Genomic DNA, 24,171 nt, shown 5'->3' with positions numbered 1-24,171 from the left:
CCTTTCAACTATATCTTGTGATAATTGTTCTGCACATTCCTGTCTACTAGGAAAACAGTTGACAAGACAGAATGTCAGAGTTAGGTCTCTGACACACCAGAATTTATTTCTTCCAGCAAAAGTCGCTTATTTTAAAGGCTAAATCATGAAATGAACAGAGGAAAATTAACTTAATTTTAAAACTTGTTATTAGTTGCTTCTCTTTAGCTATAATGGAAATAGAGAAATTAGATTCAATAACAACATGCATTTTTCCCATTACAAAGAATGACTTATTCAATGCATGAATCATTAGAGAATGATCCCTCTGGCCTTATGAAACTCCACGCATAGCAGAAAAAGGGAAAAATTTAAGAAATAAAATATACTATAAAATTGTTGGGAAAAGTGAACTACAATCTCCACTGAAATTACCTCTTATGGCAATTAAGAGACTGTTTGTTGGAGCATTAACAGCCTTGGGCAAATTCAACAAACCCATTCCTGGCTGCTGGTAATGACAGATTTCTTAGGGAATATTATTTAATTAACAATAATTTGAAAGCACAATTCAGCTGAGAAACTACATTTACTTACTGGAAGCACTAACCAATGGTAAGTGAAAAAGACGTGCAATTTGTTAGCCTTCCCATTACCTTTTGTTTCTGAAATACCTAAGTAGATGATAGTTATTTGCCACTAGAATATTTTCAACTGTCTGTGAGGCCAACATGTCCAAAGAACTTTAGCTCTTACTGTACAAGCTGCTAATAGTCCTTTGCAGTTTGATTCTGTTAGGAAATCCCCCAGGGCCTCAAATGTTCAGGGACAGCATTGTTTGTCCTTCTCCGCAGCACCCCCACACACACACACACAAGGGCAACTGCCAGCTCCCCTTCCTTATATACACCAAGCTCCTTCCCACCCCCATACATTACTTGCTGCTAATCACCTAAGTGATATCTTTTGTTCTCACTTCCTTCCCAAGTCACATTGATATTGGGTTGCATCAGCAATTTGGTGGCTGGCTGGGCCTCTCCTCTCCCCAGAAACACACTCAGATCCCGTGACACTGGCAGCAGCGGAAGGCAAACCTCTCCTCAGTTACTAAATTCCCTACAACCAATGGCATCCTTCAGAGCTGGTTATAATTTAAAGACCAATATGAAGCTGACAAAGGGACGGCCACTTTAAGCTCTCCTGACATCCAATGGGAGGTGAACTCTACAGCTCAAGTGGCAAGCTTGGGGAAAATGCAAAAATAGCACACTCCATGGAGGACAGGAAAAAGTAAGTTATAAAACTTTTTCATCTTATCTGTTATTTCAAAAACTGTCCAAGATTGGTCAATGAGAGATCAACTTGGGACATGTATGTGTTAATTTAGTGTCTGTGGGAGCCAACAAAGCTGAGAAAATAATTTAAAATTATTACTGGGTAGCTGTTAATTGTAGTCACCAGTGCCCATTAAAATTCCTGCAAACAGAAAATCTTTATCTTGACCTGATTTGTGATAAACTTAGAAATGAACAGTCAGTGTAGACATGGTTATTAAGCAAAACATATTTCTTTCATGGATTCTGAAAAGACATATCTGAAATCCTAACCAGTTAGGTCATGCTGATGTTTGGGAGTAGATTAGGGTGGGGTATGTACATACCACTAGCTTCCACTGTGGATTAAAACTGATTGCAAGATCAGAAGATTTTTCTCTTTGATTCTTTTGAGTCCAAAGTAGCTTTCACGCAAATAATATCAAAGGCATCTGATTAAACACATCTCCCAGTGGGATTTTATTGTAACGCATACTTTATTATGTACAGTACAATCAGACTGATGTAATGTGGCATTAGTCAGTGACTATCTTGTTTTGAAACAACTTGTGGAAATAGATTTTTATCTCTTTCTCTAATTCTAATTTGATGCCATTAACCAATTCCATTATTTAAATTGACAATTAAGATAGGAATCAATTTGATTTATCAGAATGTATTTCCCATTAATAAGACTTTCATTTCAGCCTCCTTCTTTGACCTTAATTTACTTTTAATACGTTAGAGAGAAACATTTGCAAACTCTTTCTCCTTAACATGGTTACAGCATGGGGCTTGGTTCTTGCTAAACGGTCCTTAGCCTTACAGTATAAGAACAAAACATTTGGAGTTTACATGGGTTTCTTTTAATGATTTACTGTAGATCAAAGATGAAAACGACTGTAAGAGAAAGAAATGATAAATTAAATTTTGCATAAGAGCATTTTCTGTTCTAAAGAATCTCAAATTACTGACATGGGAAAGAATAGAAATTTCAGCTGCTAATGCAATTTCTGCTGGTAACATTTAAACATCTTTGTGGAACTATTATATGGTATTTAAATATCAGAAAGTGGAAAATGCCAGCATCAAAGCAGGAGAAGCTAACTGTTATTCCCAATAACAACCATTTTTCCAGACAGAGAGCTAACAATCTTGCCCTGCCACATGTGCTACCTGAGATCAATCAGTAGCTCATAAAAACAAGAAAAACTTTTTTTAACTGATGCTTTACAGCAAGAGTAGAAATAGTGAGGATCAAACATTATCATTATCCATTGCACTTTTTAAAAAACAGCTGTTTTCACTCTGTTTGTACTTGGGGGAAATGTATTTATCCTAGGCAAAAGTGAGTGAAATGTTATAAACACTTACTACTATGAAAATATCCTTGGTTCTCAGGTTTGTGGAAGACCTCAAGGTCCTCTGCCTCCGTCTCTCACCTTTGGTAGGATTTTACGTAAGTCATTAGGAAACTCCCTCTCTGCAATCCCTACCTCCATTCTCAACCCCTGCCCACAAAATGGCAAGAGACTTCTTCATCACCTGGGCAACCTGTCCCAGTTTATAAGCCTCACCATCAGGAAAACTGTCATTTAAATCTCTTCTGCTCTGATTAAGGGTGCATTCCCTCTTCAGGTTCCTAAGAGATGTCCATCTCCTAGAAGATGAATTTTAAAATCCAGATGTCATTACTGAGCTGTATTTCAACCTTTGTTCCTTTGGTTTCAAGGGTTCCTTTCCTCAGTCACTCAGGTTTCATCTTATTGGATCTATGGACTCCTCTGTGTCTGCTCCAAGTTGCAAAGTGTCCTCCCTCTCCAACCCTGTTTGGCTGTAGCTCTCAGAAACTGACACACTACTGAGAACTCCAGTCCCACCTACCTCAGGATGGAACCCTTTTAATCTTGCCATGCAAGTGCAAGATAGTCTTTGAAATGAGAATGTTATATTGCTGAATTGTCATTCAAATTTTATTTAATTCTATTCCAATTTGTATAAAATTCCTGTTGGTGCCAATACTCTGCTAATGCTGAGGATGCAGAGGTGACAGTCTTCAGAGAATTCACAGGCTAGTGGGAAAAGCAAACCCCACCTGTGAGGACAGAATGTAATAGGGCACAGAAGACAGGCCTGGGGATTATTAATAAATGCTCCCTTGAAGAGAGATTGCCAAACAGAAGGGAACCAGACAAGGCATTTGTATTGGAAGAAACATACAAAGGTTTTAGTACATAGGACCTGTAGTTTATTTGAGGGACCAAAATAAATGAGGGGAACAGTGACAGAAAATGAGACAATGACAGTTAGAAGTCAGATCACAGTGGTCCTTAAATGTCTTGTCAAATTTGAACTATAATTTATTAAGAAATAAGGAGACTAAAATGTATAATAGGTAATGTGAAATAGGAAGAAAAGGAGCAAAGGGAAAGGAAGTGGGAGGGGTAGGGGAAAGGAAAGAAGGGAATGGGATTAATATGAGAAAATGGAAAAATAAAAACAAAATCTTTGTAAATAGAGAGGAATGGAGGGGTTGAAGGGAGGGCTGGGCAAGGGTGAAAAATAAGAACCAAGAGAGATTATGTAAAGGTGCAAATTTCCAAAGATAAATGTCATATTGTATACCTAAAATGTACCAATGAATAGAATGAATGATCGATAATGCAAAATAGGAAGAAAAGGTGCAAAGGGGTAGGGGTAGTGGGAGGGGCAGGGGAAAGGAAAGAAGGGAAAGGAAAAATGCTGAGAAATGGAAAAAATGGAAATAAAGTCTTTGTAAATAGGGAAGGGTGGAGGGGGTGAAGGGAGGGCTAGGAATGGGGAAAAAATAAGAACCAAGATGCATTATGTAAAGGTACAAGTTCCCAATTAGAAATGTAATTGTGTTGTGTACCTAAAATGTACCAATAAAAGAATTTAAGAAAAAAATAAAAGAAAGAAGGAGCCGTTAGATAAGATCACTGGTAGGTTAAAGGAGAAAAATCAAGAAGGAACACCAGTTACAAGGCTGCAGGGGTGCTCAAGGTATGAAATGTAAAACATCGAAACTACGGTCATGCAGCAGGAATGGAAAAGAGAGACTTGACAAAGGCTTAGAAGGCAGACTTAGTAAAATTTGTCAGGTCTTAGTAATCAGACAGGTGGGAGTGTAAGGACAGAACAGATCTCATACTGACTTCTGGATTTCTGCTTGGATGGCTGAAAGTATCATTTCTCAGGCTAAGGAAGCAGAGCAAGGGAGTGCTACCAAAAAGAAATAAATAGGAGAACAACTCGAAGGAAATGACATCTAATATGATCCTCCAATTTTACATTTGTTCAATGAATTTCTCATTTCCCGAAGCTACTAGATTTTATTTGATTCATTATTATTCTGTTTATTTTCTAATACTTCTCCAGTGATTGATGAGTCTAAACCCAAGCTACATACTTTCCTCTCATTGCTTTTTTTATTTCACTTTAGAAATATCTCAATTCTTAGTGATCACTTTAGGTTTCCTTAAAACTAAAATATTAAATACTTGATATAGAATTTATTGCTATATGGTACTATTTGTTATTACACTAAAGTTGAAAATGATCAGATAATAACTCTCCGGTCATTCAATACTGAAGAGTCAAAACTATTTTTGTATTTGTCATGTCTAAATAGACAGTTACAGATGTTGTATGTTTTATGTATAGCTTGTGTAGAACTGCCTACTTTTATGTACATTTGTCTCTGTCACAATATAAGTGAAAATTAGACTAACAGAGTTTGTCCTGCTTTTTAAAGTAAATGATGATAATAATAATAATAATTTCACCCACCCACTTCTAAATACAAATCTTTTCATCCTTGACAGGGTTTAGCTATTGCTATTCTGACATGAAAAGAATTATTCACCTTTGAACTCAGGCCCTGTATGGCCTGACTAATATTCCAGGTGTGGCAGATTATATTTTCTAAAGATGGCTCCAGCAGTATCTCACCTCCCACAGGCTTTTCTGGAGCCTTGCCATCTTGTACTTAGAAGTAAAGTCTTATTTCCTCACCTTAGATGTGTGTACTTGCGAGGGGCTCATACCAATAGAATTCCATGGAAGCACGAAGTTGAGGGAATTCTGAGGTGAAGCTATAAAAAGGTGACATAGCTTCTGAGGTCAGGATATAAAAACTGGCATAGCTTGCATTATGTACATATGGCTGTGCATGGTCTGTTGAGAGGGAAATCAAAGACCCCCATGGTATCAAGGAGAAGAGAATATGGACTGTCTGTCAGGCTTATAAAGAATGGCTTCCACAATGACTTTTTATAAGTGTAATTGGGATCAGCAGATAATGGTCAATATTGTGCTGGGGTCAGCTAGTTCTAATACTATATTGGTTCATTATGAAGTATACAAGATACTTTACAACTTTCTCATACAATTGTGAAGTGGTTAAATTCTCTGTCCCTCCAATTAACAGGTGTGTGGCAATGATGTGCGAAGAAATTGATAATAAATTGGGTTTGATGGCACACACTTGTAATCCTAGCTATTCAGGAAGCTGAGGTAGAAGGATCACAAGTTTGAAGCGAGCCTGGACAACTTACTAAGTTCCTCTTAAGAAACAATTTTTCTTGAAGAGGTTGGGGATATAACTTAGTGGAAAAGAGGGCCAGGGATTTAGCTCAGTGGGGCCATGCCTGCCTCATAAGCACAAGGTCCTGACTACCAAAAAAAAAAAATTAGTGGGAAAGAGCTTTCCTAGTATGTATGAGGTCCTGGATTCCATTCCAGGTACCACACACAGAAAAAGGAAATACAATGGGAGGGGAGGGAAGGGTGGAAAATAAGAAGGCCATAATAAATATAAATTTAAATAAAGTATATATATATATATAATGCCTTACAATAATTGCACAATCATTTTGAAGACATGACACATAATCCACAATTGCCTTCCAGAAAGATTTTATCAACCTACACTCCCGTCTGAAGCATATGAGCAACATATATTCAGCAATGCTGGTCAGCTTAGTTATTTTTTTTTATTAAATTCTTTTATTGGTACATTGTAGGTATATAAACACAATCACATTTCTCATTGGGAATTGTACCTTTACATAATGCATCTTGGTTCTTATTTTTTCCCCATTCCTAGCCCTCCCTTCACACCCTCCACCCTTCCCTATTTATAAAGACTTTATTTCCATTTTTTTCCATTTCTCAGCATTTTTCCTTTCCCTTCTTTCCTTTCCCCTGCCCCTCCCACTACCCCTACACCTTTGGACCTTTTCTTCCTAATTTACATTATCGATCATTCATTCTAATCATTGGTACATTTTAGGTATACAATATAATGACATTCACCATTGGAAATTGGCACCTTTACATTGTCTCTCTTGATTCTTATTTTTCAACCTTGCCCAGCCCTCCATTCAACCCCTCCAGTCCTCCCTATTTACAAAGATTTTGTTCCTATTTTTCCATTTTCTCATATTAATCCCATTCCCTTCTATCCTTTGCCCTAGCCCTCCCACTTCCTTCCCCTTTGCCCCTTTTCTTCCTATTTCACATTACCTATTATACATTTAGACCTTATTTACACTTTCAATTTCTCACACAAGAGAAACTATTCGGTATTTATTCATGTGTGTCCTATTTATTTCACTTGAGTATCGCCTCAATGTGCATCCACTTAGCCATAAATGTCTCTAATTTCTCATTTTTTATGGCTGAGTAGTACTCCATTCTATTAAAAAAAAAAAACCCACATTTTCTTTATCCAGTCTCCAGTTGATGGGCATTTGGGCTGTTTCCAAGTTTTAGCTATTACAAACTACGCTGCTATGAACATGGGTGCACATATATCACTGTGGTGTGATTCTTTGAATTCTTTGGGGAAGATCCCCAGCAGTGGAATAGCGGGGTCAAATGGGACTTCCAGTCCTAGTTCTTTGAGGTATCTTCATACTGCTTTCCACAGTGCTTGCACCAGTCTACATTTCCACCAGCAGTGGAGCAGGGTTCCTCTTTCCCCACAGCCCCGCCAGCATTTGTTATTGGTTGATTTCATGATAGCAGCCATTCTTTCTAGAGTGAAGTGGAATCTCAGCGTTGTTTTCATTTGCATCTCTCAAATGACCAGTGATGTTGAACATTTTTTCATGTATTTATTTGCTATTTCTACTTCTTTGTCTGAGAAATGTCTGTTCATTTCAGATGCCCATTTTTGGATTGGGTCATTAAATTTGGGAGGTCTGATCTTTTTAAATTCTTTATAGATTCAAGATAGTAGACCTTTGTGTGAGGAAGAGCAGGTGGAGATTTTTTCCCACATTGTGGGTTGTCTCTTCACACTGCTGGTGGTTTCTCTTGCTGTGCAGAAGCCTTTTAATAAGAAGAGATCCCATTTGTTGATTGTTTGTGCTAGTTCATGGGCAACTGAGGTTTTGTTCATAAAATCTTTTCCTACACCGATGTCTTCAAGGGTTCTACCTAACCTCTGTTCCAACTGGTTCAGAGTTTCTATTTTAATATTTAGATCTTGAATCCATTTTGATTTTAGTTTAGTGCACGGTGAGAGATACAAGTCTGGTTTTAATCTTTGGCAAGTTGAAGCCCAATTTTTCCAGCACCATTTATTAAAGAGGCTATCTTTCCTCCAGTGAGGGTGTTTGGTTCCTTTATCAAAGATGAGATGGCTGAGTGTGTCTGGCGTTGTTTCTGCATCTTCTAATCTGTTCCACTGGTCCTCAGGTCTGTTTCTTTGCCGGTACCATGCTGTTTTTATTACACTAGCTTTGTAGTACAGCTGCAGGTTGGGGATTGTGATACCCCCTGCCATGTCTCTGTTACCTAGAATTGCTTTTGCTATTCTGGGTCTCTTCTTCTTCCAAATGAATTTGTGGATTGTTTTCTCAAGGTCTATGAAGTATGCTGCTGGGATCTCAATTGGAATTGCATGAAATCTATATAACAGTTTTGGAAGTATGGCCATTTTCACTATATTAATCCTTCCTACCCAGGAGCAGGGGATGTCTGTCCATTTTTTGATATCATCTTCAATCTCTCTTTTCAGAGTGCCATAGTTTTCAGAGAAGAGGTCTTTGATTTCTTTCATTAGGATGATTCCTAGGTATTTCAGTTTTTTGGATGCTATTGTGAAAGGAATTATTTGCCCTATTTCTCTCTCAGTGAGTCTGTCATTGGTGTAGAGGAAAGGTATTGATTTTTGTGTGTTGACCTTGTAACCAGCTACTTGACTGAATTTGGTGATTAAGTCTAGAAGACTTTTGGTGGAGTTCTTGGGGTCTTCTATATAGAGTATCATATCATCTGTAAATAATGACAATATGACTTCATTACCTATCTTTATTCCTTTTATTTCTTTCTCTTGTCTAATTGCCGTGGCTAATGTTTCCAGAACTATATTGAACAAGAGTGGTGATAGTGGACAACCTTCTCTTGTTCCTGATTTGAGTGTGAAGGATTTCAGTTTTTGCCCATTTAGTATGATATTGGCTGTGGGTTTTTCATAGATGGCTTCTATCAGTTTGAGGTAGAGACCATCTATTCCAATTTTTTGTAGGGCTTTTATCATAAATGCATGTTGGATTTTGTCAAATGCTTTTTCTGTGTCTATGGAGATAATCATATGGTTTTTGTCCTTGGCTCTATTGATACAGTGTATTACATTGATTGATTTGCATATATTGAACCATCCCTGCATCCCTGGGATGAATCCCACTTAATCAGGGTGTATGATCTTCTTGATGATCTTCTGCATTCTATTTGCTAGTATCTTATTAAGGATTTTTGCACCTGCATTCATTAGTGAGATTGGCCTATAGTTCTCCTTTTCGGTTGGGTCTTTCTCTGCTTTGGGGATCAAGGTGATGCTTGCTTCCAGGAATGAATTTGGGAGTATTGCTTCCCTTTCAATTTCATTGAAGAGTTGAAACAGTAGTGGCAGCAGTTCCTCTCTAAATGTCTTGTAGAATTCAGCAGTGAAGCCATCAGGGCCTGGGCTTTTCTTAGTTGATAAGTTTTTAATTACATTTTCAAATTCATTGGTTGATATTGGGTTGTTCAGAATTTTTAGGTCTTCTTCATTCAACTTTGGTAATTCATATGTATCTAGGAATCTGTCCATTTCTTCTGTGTTGTCCATCTTATTGGCATATAGGTTCTGGAAGTAGTATTGATGATCCTCTGTATTTCTTCTGGGTGTGTTGTCATTTCACCCTTTTCATTCCTAATTGCATGGATTTGGGCCTTTTCTTTCCGTTTTCTGACAAGGTTGGCTAAGGGTTTGTCAATTTTGTTGATTCTTTCAAAGAACAAACTCTTGGCTTCACTGATTTTTTGTATCATTCTCTTAGTCTCCATTGCATTGATTTCTCCTCTGATCTTTACAGTTTCCTCCATTGTATGTGCTTTGGGGTTGTCCTGCTCTTCTTTTTCTAGAAGCTTGAGGTTCAGCATCAGGTTGTTTAATTGGGCTCATTCTGTTTTCCTAATATGCGTATTCACTGCTATGAAATTCCCTCATAAGACTGCTTTCATTGTGTCTCACAGATTCCGATATGTTGTATTGTCATTCTCATTTAATTGAAGGAACTGTCTGATTTCTTCTTTAATTTCCTCTGTGACCCTTTGGTTATTCAGACGTGTGTTTTCAATTTTCATATGTTTATGAAATTTTTTGAGTTTCTTTTGCTATGGATCTCCAATTTCATCGCACTATGGTCTAATAATATACAGGGGATAACTTCAATTCCTTTACACTTACTTAAACATGTTCTATGTGTGAGTATGTGGTCTATTTTGGAGAATGACCCATGTGCAGGTGAGAAGAATGTGTATTCTGATTTTGTGGGGTGGAAGACTCTGTAAACATCTGTTAAGTTCATTTGTTCAAGAGTTCGATTGAGATCTAGTATTTCATTACTTATTTTTAGTCTAGTTGACCTATCTATCTGTGACAGTGGGGTATTGAGATCCCCTGCTACAATTGTATTAGTGCATATATGACTTTTCATGTCCGTTAGTATTTGTTTTATATAGTTGGGTACACTAGTGTTTGGTGCATAGATATTTATGATTGTCATCTCTTCCTCTTGGATTCTTCCCTTTACAAGGATGTAGTGTCCTTCTTCGTCTCTCTTAATCAGTATTTGTTTGAAATCTACTAGATCTGCCAAGAGGATAGCTACTCCTGCTATTTTTGGGTTCCTGTCACATGGAGTATTGTTTTCCACCCTTTAACTTTCAGTCTATGAGTTTCCTTTTGAATTAAGTGTGTTTCTTGTATGAAGCATATTGTTGGATTTTGCTTCTTGACCCATTCTGCCAGTCTATTTCTTTTGACTGGTGAATTGAGACCATTAACATTGATGGTTATAACTGAAACATATTGACTTGTCATTGCCATGACTTTTTCTTTTTGTTGGGTTCTCCCCCTTTACATTTAATTTCTTGTCATGCCAGATGGGTTCATTCTGCTTTGCTTCCTGGGGTTGTGATCCTCATTGTCTGTTCCTAGGATATTGTGTAAAATTCTTTGGAGTGCTGGTTTGGTATTCATGAAGTTCCTAAGGTGCTCTTTGTCATGAAATATCTTATTTCTCCATCCATTTTGAAAGATAGTTTTGCAGGGTACATCAATCTGGGTTGGAGGCTGTTTTCTTTTTAGGGCTTAGAATATGTCACTCGAAGCACTTCTTGCCTTGAGGGTTTGTGTTGAGAAGTCTGCTGTGATTCTGATGGGCTTTCCTTTGTAGGTGATTTGTTTCTTTTCTCTGACTGCTTGTAGAACTTTGTTCTTCTGTTGGGCTTCTGGAATCTTAACAATTATATGCCCATGTGTAGATTTCTTTTGATCAAGGCTATTTGGAGTCCTATATGCCTCACTTATTGGTATGTCAAGCTCTTTTCCCCTGCTTGGGAAGTTTTCTGCCATCATTTCTGTGAAGAGATTTTTTGTGTCATCTCCACTCTCTCCTGTTTCTTCATTGAGCCCAATCAGTCTTAGGTTATTCTTCTTTGCATCATCTAGCAGCTGCTGGATTGATTTCTCATGTTCCCTTATAATTTTGAAGCAATTTTTCTTTTCCTGGTCACTAATTGCAATCTTATCTTCTATATCTGAAATTCTGTCCTCACATTGGCTCATTCTACTGTGTAGACTTTCAATGGAGTTTTTCATCTCCTGGAAGTCTATTTGCATCTGTTTTCTGGATTCCATTTGTTTCTTATGTTGGGATTCCATCATGTTCCTCAGCTCCTCTCTAGATTTATTAATCATGTCTTGCACTAGGGGCACAATTTCTCCTGTTATCTGAGAAATTATTTCTGATTTCATTTTTTCCAGATCCCCTTTCGTTGCCAGTTCAGTGGGTCCAGGTGGTTGAGTATCAGAGTGTTCCATCTCATTTCCCTTTGGGGTTGCTGTAGGTGATCTGGAAGTCTGGTTTTGAGACTTATTTACGTGTTTTCTCATTTGAACTGGGGGAGAGGGGCTGTTGGCGCCTGCATGGATTACCTCCTCTGAGCTGGGAGAGGTGGGACAGGGGCTGGGAGCAATGGTAGGGATGGTGACCCAAAAGCCCTTTCCTCTGGGCTGGGAGCAGCAGAAGGGATGGTGACCGGGAAGCCCCTTCCTCTGGACCAGGAGCAGTGAAATGGCAGCTCAGAAGCCCCTACCTCTGGGCCGGGAGCAGTGGGAGGGATGGTGGCCTGGAAGCCCTTTCCTCTGGGCCAGGAGCAGTGGAACAGAAGGTGGCCCCAAAGCCCTTTCCTCTGGGCTGGGAGCAGCAGGAGGGATGGTGACCAGGAAGCTCCTTCCTCTGGACCAGGAGCAGTGGAACGGCGGCTCAGAAGCCCCTACCTCTGGGCCAGGAGCAGCGGGACTCAGTACCTTGGTCTGGTGGTCTGCTGTCCTCTGTGTCTTTGTAGTGCGGAACCAGGTGGCTGCCTGTCTGCAGTGGGGTGATTTGGCATCTTCCACATGACTTGGGACCTCAGTAGGGCATGCACAGACCTGCCTGTCTGCAGAGGTCTGATTTGGCGTGGTCTGTGTGACTTGGAACCTCAGTAGGGCGTGCACAGACCTGCCTGTCTGCAGCGGGCTGACTGGGCATGTTCTGTGCGACTCAGGACTTCGGTAGGGCGTCAGCTTAGTTATTTTTAATGTTTGTCAATTTATTAGGTTGAAATTGTATTTTCTTACATGTATTCTTCAGCTAACTATGAAAGTAAAATATCTTACATATACAGTATTTATTGCTATTTATTTCCTTTTTTATGAAATCTGATTCTCATTTGATCATTCTTTTTTATTTTTTATTAGTAGATGTCTGTAGTACATAATGATTACACTCCCTGTGGGGAGTTGGTACATGTACATAACACATTTTAATTTTTTTACCCCCTTCCCCTTTCTTCCCTACTCTTTCCCTTCATCTCTTGATCCGTTCCCACTTGAGAAAGATATATCTTCCTACTTTCTATTGTACACCTTTTATTTTGCTCATTATTTACACTTTGAGTTTCTCATATAAGATCATTTCTATTGGAAACATCAGTTTTTAGCAATAAGCATAAAGATTCCTTAATATGTTAAGATTAATAGACCCTTTTTCATACCTGTTACCTCATTTTTATAAAGGAAAATATAAAAACATCTAATAATTCTTTAGTTCAATCTATCAACATTTTCCTTCACTACCTTTGATAATACTTTGGAAAGGGTTCCCTAACCCTGTATCATATAAATAATATTTACCTATATCTTGTTTTAGAAGCTTTTGTTTTTCTATGTTTTCTACTGATGAACTCGGTTCAGTTTTTCCCATTTAAGTCTGCAATGCATAAACAGTGGATGGTGGATAGTGAAGGACTGAGTTATAATCTTTATTTTTCCCATAGTTAGCAACTTACTGACGGAGTCTTTCTTGTCAAATACACAGTACAGATTAAGGTGGAGCTTAGTGCGAGTGAAATAACAATAAAGGAAGGGGGACAAAAGAAGACAGAAGAGCCTAGAAATTTCATAGTAGATTTTGAAAAATCTTGAGAACTTCTAGAGCCTAAAACAGTACAGTTCTGGAAAAACCGTGTACAAAAAGTATAACAACAACAAAATCAAGATGGTATTGAAAGTCATTTAAAACACTAAGCAGCAATTTCCTGCTCTAGCCCAGTCCCCAAAGGTAAATTTGATGTTGTTTTTTCAAGTATTTGCCCATGTATTTCCAAATAATATTCTTTATACAGGTAATTAAGAAAATGTCCATTCTTAACTATTACCAGTTGACTGCCCAGCTGGGTAACTAAGGATTTAGTTATCTTTAAAGATGTTCCCATCCCTTCTCCTTTTTCTAGGTCTCTCACCATAGCTATAATTCAATACTATAAAAGAAAAATCAGTGTTTACCTTATTATGCATAAATGTTTTCTACTGAGCAAAGTAATACATTAAGATTTTAATATCTTGTAGAACTTGTTTCACTAGGTTAACAACTCCCCAATATTTTTTCTTATCTTCTCTATGTATATGCCAGCAAATTTTTTCTAAATGCTCAAAAGATCTCTCATACCTATCAATAATTTTTCCAGCTATTAAGAATTTTTAAATCACTCACACACTTGAGTCTTGCCCCCCCCTTCCAGGGCCCATCCTTCACTACCCTGGATGCTATACCCTTATGTATGTATACCTGTGATCATAAGGCTTTTCACTGCCAGTCTCCTATGTTGCATCCTCTTTCTCTTACATCCCATATCTTTTTCATTTTGCTAAAATACATTGGATTTCTCCCTAATAATATTGAATATTAAAAGGACAGTGGACTTCATACTTAAGACTTCCATCACAGACTTCCATCCTCATTGAAATACGAAGGTAGAATTAAAAAACTTTAAGAGGTTCCATAAATATAGTCATATGGTAAGAACTGAACTAATGAAGAAATTCAAGAAAAGATTCAAGAATGAGGGAACTACTAAAGAAGAAGTGAAAGTTGATCTTGGAAAAAAATTAGAAAAAAAAAAATATCTCAGCTAGGCATGGTGGCACATGCCTGTAATCCCAGCACTCAGGAGGCTGAGACAGGAGGAGCACTGCAAATTCTGGGCTATATAGTGAGTTCAAGGCTAGCTTGAAGTACATAGCAAGACCCTATCTCAAAAGACCAAAAAAAAAAAAAAGAAAAGAAAAAGAAAAACAAATCTCATGTCACTTTCCCCTCCCGCAGCAAATTTAGGAGCTAAAAATCAAACTTACCAGAAGTTGATGGTCAAATCTCTTTAACTAAACAATGATTAAATATCACATCATTTGGGGTCATTATAATTTCTTAAATTTCATTTCTCTCATGTGATTCCCAAAGTTTCTACAAAGGATTCTTTAGCTTACATTACACTTTTGACATCTAAGGTTTATACCTTTTTAGTTCACAAACAAAAGCATAATATGTAAAAACTCAGTTTTCTTGACTTTTGTTGACACTGTACTGCCACTGGTTATCCACACCTCTTAATATGTTCACTAATGTGTTACGATAAGAATAGATGTTAAGATCAGTAATGGAAAATGTCAGTTAAATCAAAGTAAAAGTTTGAAGGGAGACAGACTAGTTAGTATCAAACTGTTAAATACCTTTTTAGAGTTAAAAATACATTAGTACTGGGCCGGGGATTTAGCTCAGTGGTGCCACTGGCTGCCTGGCAAGCGCAAAGTCCTGAGTTTGATCCCCAGTACCAAAAATAAAATATATATATATATGCTCAGATAATATTCACTAACTTTAATTAGTAAGTTTCATTAGTAAGACAGTACTTTCTCACATAGCTTGGTTGTGGGAAAGAAAAGAAGAGTAAGAAGGAGTGATGGTAAAGGAAAGAAAAAAATGACAGTGGTTTGAGCAAATACCATTAAGACCTGAATCTTTAGGCTCAGAATTTCCATAGTTTTTGAGGAACTTGGATAAGAAAGCATTCATAGGAAATTAAATAATCAAAATTAAATTAAACAAGAGATTGAGCACCTGCCCTAAGAAATCTCAGAGGAGATTAAATATTCTTTATTTTTTCCCTCCATCATTGTTTAATGCCATAATTCCTCAATTCTATACATACCATCAATTTATTAACAGTTTCTTTGAGAAATGGAGGAAGGATATCTGAGCACATTAAATATGTGCACACTGATTTGAAGATCCATTCCATTTTTAAAATGTTAAGTTGGAAAAAGGTAGTGCTATGAGACAGGTAAGGCCTGCAATAGGGAATGAAATTGAGAACAAAACTCAAAGCCCAGGAAATCTAGTACTTGGACAGCTCTTTTGGCTCTGCTGATAATTAACTAGTTGCCTCCATAGATTGGTAGCTTTGGGTAGGCTGATGAGTTGATGATTACAATGAGAGATGGCCTTTCTACTCACCTAATGACTGCCTGGAGGAAACAGTGATGGATGGAACCTGTGCAGTAAATGACTTCCAGTCAGAGACTGTATTGCCTCTCAACACACAAAACCACTAATGTACACCCCTTTCTAAAACAGATCCCTGATGGCACAGACAGACACAAACATATACAAACTGATCCAGAAATAATGAAAGTTTTGATACAGAGACACTGAAAATATTTTCTTTATGGAATTCTACAATGAAGAATTTCTGTTTGTGAGCCATACATATTCAAATATAGGATCATCATATAAACTTTTCACTCTAGTCTATAACTGTGACCACCTATGTCATTCCTGAGGGGTTTGGTAATCTATGCTGAAGGATTCTGACTCTTAAGTACAACAAATTTTTTCATATTTCTCAAGTAGGCTCTTTGATGGACAGATGGAATAATGACACTGAGCTCTATTCTGACTTAATGTTGACGCACCTTATGGTGCACTGTCATGTTTCATTGTAATGTGTAAGATCTCTATAAAGTCTCTTTTCTTTTTTCTTTTAAATCCATTTCTGAGGCTCTTTCTCTAAGTAAAAGTGATAATTTAAGAAGTTAGCTGCCTAAAGCCATGCCACCACTATCTACATTTACCTCAGTAAAGGCATTAGGCCACATCAGAACATTAAACACTCCACTTCCTATGGGGAGTCACTAACAGAGTCAACTGGTTGCTTCTGCAGAGAAGTCATTTGAGCTTTTCAGAGTAGTACTTACAAGGCTTAGGGAAACTAGAATAATGAAGAAAGAAATCAGAGAAGGACCGTAAAAGCCCAGTTCATTTCACGGAAAAAGCAGTAACCATTTCTCCCCCCTACATTTTAAATATCACAACAAATTTAAGTAACAAAATAAACAATCCACTGAGAGCGCACTTTATGTACAACTTTAATTTCTTCCTACTGTGTTCATTACCAAGCTGTTTGCTTTCTTTAGGAAGGATTGAGGAGAGAAAACTTTTAAAAGATTCATTGAACAGAGAAGTCAATTTCCACTAATGTATTCTTCCTGTGGCATATGTAGTCTTCCAAAGCAGATCTATATATATTACAAATAATCATATATCAGTATCTTCCTTTATAAGAACAACAATTACCACCCTGAAACACATAATCTCTTCATATTCATAGGAAAGATATATGAATGTAAGAACTACATCATTTATTATTGCAAATTGGTTAGCATTTCTGATAGAACTGATTTTCCCTTTATTTGTATCAAAACAGCTCTAATTGTGATAAGAATAATGTAACTAGTATAAAACCCAGCTTTTACTTTCTAAAAAGTTAGGCAAGAGTGCTTTTCATGCATTCCACCCTGAGGAAGCAGAAATAATGTTCTTTCCATCAAATGTCACTATCAAGTTCTTTAACACAAGAACAAGTTTACAGGTGTGGCAGTCTTTGTCACTTAATCTGAGAAGGTCCAAGGACCACCAGCTTTCACAGGATCACCAAGAGCTCTGCAGTTCCTAAAGATGTGTTCAGTGAAAGGTAAGAAAATAAAAACTTTGCACTAGTTTGTAGGAGGCCTAAGAGGGCAAGAGAGGGAGATGAAAGCTGAGACAATTGGACTGTCTACAAACGATTGATCACAAAGGTTCCAATTAATGCTTTTTTTTCTTGCACTCTTCAGATCACATGTATAGGTAAAGACAGGAGATATCAATTGGTGAGAATTCATGTCTAGTCTATATAGGAGGATATAAGAGGCACTACTTAAAAATTCTTCAAAAGTTTTTCAAATTTCTTTCTGTTCATGAAATTTAGACAGTGGAAGCAGAATAAGGGACATCTGCATAACCCCAGACATGTGTACATGCACACTTAGATACAAACCAAGCTGCTGAAACCGGGAAAAATCATTCATATGTGTGGTTGGGAAAAATGTGCTTATGTGAAACTCGGACAGTAGAAGAAATATATTAAATACAGTACACACACACATGTTCTACCTTTGATAAATCCGAACATTGGAAGAATTTTCTCCAATATTAAAGAATTTTCTAGCCCTTCATTAAATTTCCCCAGGTGGAAAAACAAAATATAGTTATTAAAGAATTAGGCTGAGTCAGAATCTGCTACGAAACAGTGCTCAAAACAGGTGTAGAGATCTGGATCTGTGGAATGACAGATACAAGGGCTGATCAAAATATACGGTGAATATTTAAAAACTATCACAGTAAAAGACACATTGCCATTGATCTGCCTCAGAATACTCTCTCTCATTTTAAACATGCTTATCCCATCCTTCTTGCCACTTTCTGAGCAGTTCTGAAAGTCCTCTTTTGTGAGTGTCCTTATAAGGCATGATCAAAAATATGGTGAGTGCTGCTGCCAAGTGCCTTCCAACGGAAAGGCAGGCTCATATAGAAATTCTAACATGTCTTCATCCACCTTATTCACCAGATCTGGCACTGTGAGACTTCTGGCTCTTCCCCAAAGTCAAAATGGCCATGAAAGGTAAACATTTTCAATCTATCTGACATCAAGGCAGCTACAAGAGTACAACTAAAGACACTCAAGAAAGAGGATTTCCAAAAGTGCTTCAGAAAGTGGCAAGATCAATGAGATAGGTGTGTTTGAATTGAGGGACAGATATTTTGAGAAGATTGATAGCAATGTCTCTTTTACCATAATAAAATTTTTCTAACTTAAACATTCACTGTATATTTTGATTAGCCTGTCACCAGGAAGCCAGGCCCTGATGCAGTGAAGAACTCAGCCCAACGCTTCGGTCCTCAGTTCTTTGTGTCGCTGATGAAAGACTTCAGTCAAGACACATAGGCAGTCATGTAGAAGTATAGGTAGAGTTTATTATCAAGTAAATATAGAGTTACTCTTTCAAGAGAGAAGGCAGACAGTACCATAAAGGCATCTGTACCACAGGAAAATCTGGAGACCTTTTTATGCAAACAAAAGTTACTCCTGGGGTTCAGGGAACTATAGTGATTATGGTGCTTATCAACATTTTACTTACAAATTACTTTGGAATTAGAAAATATCTCCCTATCCCTTTTAGATAGTCAGTGGTTCCTCCGGGGTTTTAATCATGTAAGAAGTTACAAAAGATAAATTCTTCATTTAAACCAGGTCTCAGTCCAAAGCAGAAGAGTCTTTAAAGAACATTTCCTTTGCTGATATCATTGGGCTGTAGTCTGTGGCAACCAGGAATGCTGTATGCCTTGTTCTGGAAGAAGATGGCTAGGCGGCCAGGTATCAGAAGGATTGTGCACAATGTATAACTTTAAAATGTCTTTGGGCTGTATGGGATAGCTTTAGGTTTGAGACCTAACAAATGATTATAAACATGTTATACATTGAAGATTTTGTTTATTTAATGGGCAATGCATGCTATTTTGGATCACACACACGCGCACGCACGCACGCACACACACACACAAACTTTGTCCACAAATCAGGTCTACTAATATTTAACTACCTACCTAACAAGCCCTGGTACATATTATAGGACTGTTCAGAATTTTGGTCCCAAATGTGCCCATGAGATAAGGTTCAGACTCAGCTCCATTATTTTCACAGATGACCCATGTAATTTATGTGACTATTAAAATATCAGCACCTTCCTCATTAACAAAGCACTTCCATCTACATTGTCGTATTCAGTCCTCATGATAGCCTTGTGAAGTAGATAGAATTCTTGTGCCTGCTTAACAAATGAGGAAATTAAATATGAGCAGTCACTAACAGAGCTCTAAACACATTCTTGAACAAAAATGAACAAATCAGAGGCTAAGAAGATAGAACCAGGAACAAATCTGTCTCTTAGTCTATTGATTTTACAATCTACACACTATTCCCTATAGTTTACCAACCACGGTATTCTGAAAACAACTTTTTTTGTGTGTGATGCCCTGCTAGCTTGTGCCCTTGCTTTTAGTAGTAGAAATTGAAACTAAAGCATAAATTTACAGAAAAATGTTTTAATTGGAAAATTACGTAGAAGATAAGAAAGGGATCCAGGTTAGAGGCACACTCTGATACAGGGGTTCAGACTGGCCCACCCACAAAAGCGAGAGGATAGCCTTTAAAGATTAGGAGTGGACTGGGATTGAGTTGATCATTATCTCAGTCCTGGTGTCAAAGTAATCTCAGTCCAAGTGTCCTAGTTTTGGAATCTTTTTTTTTTGGTACCGGGGATCAAACTCCGGTCCTTGCGCTTGCAAGGCAGGCGCCGGAACCACTGAGCTAAATCCCCGGCCCTAGTTTTGAAATCTTTTTGGCTGGGGGAGGGTTTTGTTCTCAGGTGATTGAAGGTTCAGGACAAACAGGTTCAAGGACGACTGGAAACATCTCAAACATAGTTGGATGTCCCTGAAAATCATTTATCCTGGTGTCTTCAGCCTTGAAGGGGGTGAGAGTATGTAAACTCTGGGCTAATTAACCTTGTTTACCAATTTTTAGACAGACACTCCCTAAGATATCTATATGTGCAGCTGAGAAGAGATTTGACCCAAGTTTTACAGCAACAAAAGATTCAAAATGAAAGTTAAATTTTGTTCTGCTTTTAGTTATCAAAGGCCCAAGTGAAGAGTTAAGGTTTGTAGCAAAACTGGCTAAGTCTCCACCTGTCCCAGGAAAAAACACAAATCATGTTTTTAATGGACAGCAAGGAAGGGCCTGGGATTTTGCCTCCTTCTCCTTCCCTATAGTGATCCTTGACTGTGTTATTGTTCTGATGAAAACAGAATGAGCTGTGTTTACTTACTTCAGAGCTAAATCAGTTCCAGTTTACTTTTTTTTTTGTATTCATTAAGTTTATTGGTACATCTTAGGTATACAATATAATGACATTCATCATTGGAAATTTGTACATTTACATAATCTATCTTGGTTCTTATTTTTTCCCCTTCACCTGCCCTCCCTTCACCCCCTCCACCCTTCCCTATTTGCAAAGACTTTGTTTCCATTTTTTTCCTTTTCTCATATTTCTTCTTTTCCCTTCTTTCCTTTCCCCTACCCCTCACACTTCCCCTTCCCCTTTAGACCTTTTCTTCCTATTTCACATTATCAATTATACATTTTAATCCTTATTTACACTTTCAGTTTCTCACACCTGAGAAACTATTCGGTATTTACATGTGTGTGTCCTATTTATTTCACTTAAGAGTATGGCCTCAATGTGCATCCATTTAACTATAAATATCTAATTTCTTGTTCTTTATGGCTGAGCAGTACTCCACTTTATAAAAAAAAGAATCTTTTTTTTCCCTTTAATTTCTTTTATTGGTACATTTTAGGTATACAATACATTTACATTTATAATTGGGTACTTGTACCTTTACATGATGTATCTTGGTTCTTATTTTCTCCCCATTTCCTGTCCTTCCTTCAACCTCTCCACCCCTCCCTATCTACAAAGAGTTTGTTTCCATTTTTTCCTTTTCTCATAATTTTTCCTTTCCTTTCTTTCCTTTCCCCTACCCCTCCCACTTCCCCTGCCCCTTTAGACCTTTTCTTCCTATTTCACACTATCAATTATTCATTTTAATCTTTATTTACACTTTCAAAAACCACATCTTCTTTATCCAGTCTCCAGTTGATGGACAATTGGGGTGTTTCCAAGCTTTAGCTATTATGAACTTTGCTGCTAAAAACATGGGTGGACATATACCACTGTGGTATGATTCTTTTAATTCTTTGGGGAAGATATCCAGCAGGGGAATACCTGGCTCAAATGGGACCTCTAATCCTACTTTTTTTTAGGTATCTCCATACTGATTTCCAAAGTGGTTACACCAGTCTGAACTCCCATCAACAGTGGAGAAGGCTACCTTCTCCCCACAAACCCATCAGCATTTGTTACTGGCTAATTTCTTTTTTTTTTTTTTTAATTCTTGTACTGGTACATTTTAGGTATAAAATACAGTTACATTCATCATTGGGATCTCGTACCTTTACATGAGTATCTTGGTTCTTTTTTTTTTTCCCCATTCCCCTGCCCTCCTTTCACCCCCTCCACCCTTCCCTATTTGCAAAGACTTTGTTTCCATTTTTTTCCTTTTCTCATATTTCTTCTTTTCCCCTTTTTCCTTTCCCCTACCCCTTGCACTTCCCCTGCTACTTTAGACCTTTTCTTCCTGTTACACAATATCAATTATACATTTTTTAAATTACACTATCAAGATCTAGAAGACATTACCACAGATTTTACAGAATTTAAAAGGATATAGAAAGCATATTTCAAAAATCTGTTTTGAAATAAATTTGACAACTTCTAGGAAGTACCTTGGAAGACAAACTAATGAAGCTAACTCTGGAGGAAATATAAAATTTGAATAGCACCTATTAAAGAAAATATATTCCTAGCTTGAAAACCTACCTATATGACAACAGCAGGCTCATAAACACTTTAACTGATAAATTATATCAAACATTTAAAGCAGAAAAAAGGAACACTTCTCCCCTCATTTTAGGAAATCAACGTTGTGCTAATCCTAAAACTGGATAAAGATAATAGAAGAAGAAAGTATGAACATAGATAGAAATTTGTTTAACAAAACAAAACTATTAGAAGTCAGATCTGGCAGGATGTAGAAAGTGGTTTTGTTATAGGGATGGCAGTGTTGGTTCAGCATTGGAAGATCCACCCCTAAAAGTCATCATTTTAACAGACGAAAGGAAAAAGCCATATGATCCTGTCACTAGTTGGAGAAAAAATATTGAACTAAATTCTACCGCTGTTGATGGTAAAAGCTATCAGGAGACGAGAAGTAGAACAGAACCTTCTCAACAGATTAAAGACATGTACTCTCCAAACTTCCAGTGAGAACACCTTATATGAATGGAGAAGATACAATGCTTTCTCCTTAAGGTGGGGAACAAGGGCAGATATGCTTACTCTTTATCTGTCCATTAAACTTTGAAACCTAGGCCCCACCAAAATAGTCTGGCAATAAAATGACACAATTAGGATAGGATTGGCAAGGTAGAAGCAAAATCTTTATATGTAGATGAAATGATCATCTACAGAGAAAATACTAAGAAATCTCTAGGAGCCTCTAGAACTGTTATTTGAATTTAGCAGGATTAGAAAACACAAGGTACATATAAAAATTCAGGTCTGTGTATACTTGCTATAAATGAAGAATTGGATATTGAAATTTAAAAGTTATGTAGGAGTACAAAGGACCCAGAAAAGTTAAAAAAAAAAAAAAACAGTGTTGGAAGATGTTTAGTACCTAATTTTAAGACTTCTTCTAAAGCTACAGTAATCAAAGCAGTGTTGGTGTAAGGAAAGACATACAGATCATTTGAATAAAACAGAGAATCTAGAAATAGAACCACACATATATGGTCCACTGCGTTTTGAAAGATTATTTAACATTAGCATTTCATAGAATATAAACTCAATTCAAGAGCTGAAGAAGAGATAGTGTTTTCAGCAAAGGGCACTACAACACCTGGTATCTGTATATAAAAAATGAACCTCAACCCTTTATTTCCATACATGAAAATAACTTGAAGGGATCTATGAACCTAAATAAGAAAGCCTAAAAGTATAAAACTTTAAGAAGAAATTATAAGGGGAAATGTTTATGAATTCAGGGTAGGCAAGAACTACCTAGAATACAAAAGACATGATGTATAAAAGAAAAAAATTGATAAATGAGATTCCATCAAAATTTAGAACTTTAAATGACATCATTAAAATGAAAAGTAGTCCTTAAACAGACCATATTTACAATGCATATAACCTACAACCAGAATATATAAAGAATTCTTAGAGCTCATTAATAGACAACCCAATTAAAATGTAGATATAAGAAGATGATAAATAGCCAGTACAGCACAAGGAAAGGTGTGCAACTCTAGAATCAGAAAAATACTAATCAGTACAATAACAAGATTGAATTACACACTCATTAGGCAGATGATGTTAAAAGTTTTAAAAGCCTTGTCATGACTTTTTCTTTTTGTTGGATTCTCCCCCTTTGTGTTTAATTTGTCATGCCCAGTGGATTCATTCTGCTGGGTTTCCTGGGGTTGTGATCCTCATTGTCTTTTCCTAGGGTATTGTCTAAAATTTTTTGGAGTGCTGGTTTGATATTCATGAAGTTCCTGAGGTGCTCTTTATCATGAAAGCATATTATTTCTCAATCAAATTTGAAAGATAGTTTTGCAGGGTACATCAATCTGGTTTGGAGGCTGTTTTCCTTTAGGGCTTGAAATACATCACTCCAAGCTCTTCTTTGCCGTGAGGGTTTGCATTGAGAAGTCTGCTGTGATTCTGATGGGCTTTCCTTTGTATGTGATTTGTTTCTTTTCTCTCACTGCTTGAAGAATTTTGTTCTTCTGTTGGATTTCTGGAATCCTAATTATTATATGCCTACGTGTAGATTTTTTTTGATCAAAGCTATTTGGAGTCCTATATGCCTCACTTATCTGTATGTCAAGTTCTCTTCCCCTCCTTGGGAAATTT

The 24,171-nt window shown here is 37.2% G+C and overlaps 1 protein-coding gene across 4 annotated transcripts in view; it reads left to right on the top strand.

Annotated features, from left to right (window-relative positions):
* Cdh20 (cadherin 20) overlaps positions 1–24,171 on the top strand; it is a 248,265-nt gene that overhangs the window by 158,842 nt on the left and 65,252 nt on the right. Inside the window, exons 2-3 of one of the 4 annotated variants that reach the window (XM_087191935.1) lie at positions 18,138–18,191; positions 18,822–18,944. The exons of the other annotated variants lie outside the window; for them this stretch is intronic. The gene's annotated coding sequence lies outside the window, so the exon portion shown is untranslated. The remainder of the gene's footprint in view (positions 1–18,137; positions 18,192–18,821; positions 18,945–24,171) is intronic. 4 annotated transcript variants of the gene reach the window in all.

Source organism: Heterocephalus glaber, unplaced genomic scaffold (genome assembly GCF_053883595.1).
Source record: "Heterocephalus glaber isolate CG9 unplaced genomic scaffold, H.glaber_assembly_v1.0 deba00000331, whole genome shotgun sequence".
Lineage (NCBI taxonomy): Eukaryota > Metazoa > Chordata > Mammalia > Rodentia > Bathyergidae > Heterocephalus > Heterocephalus glaber.
Note: the sequence above shows the minus strand (reverse complement) of the source record. Positions and strands in the feature narration are given on the sequence as shown.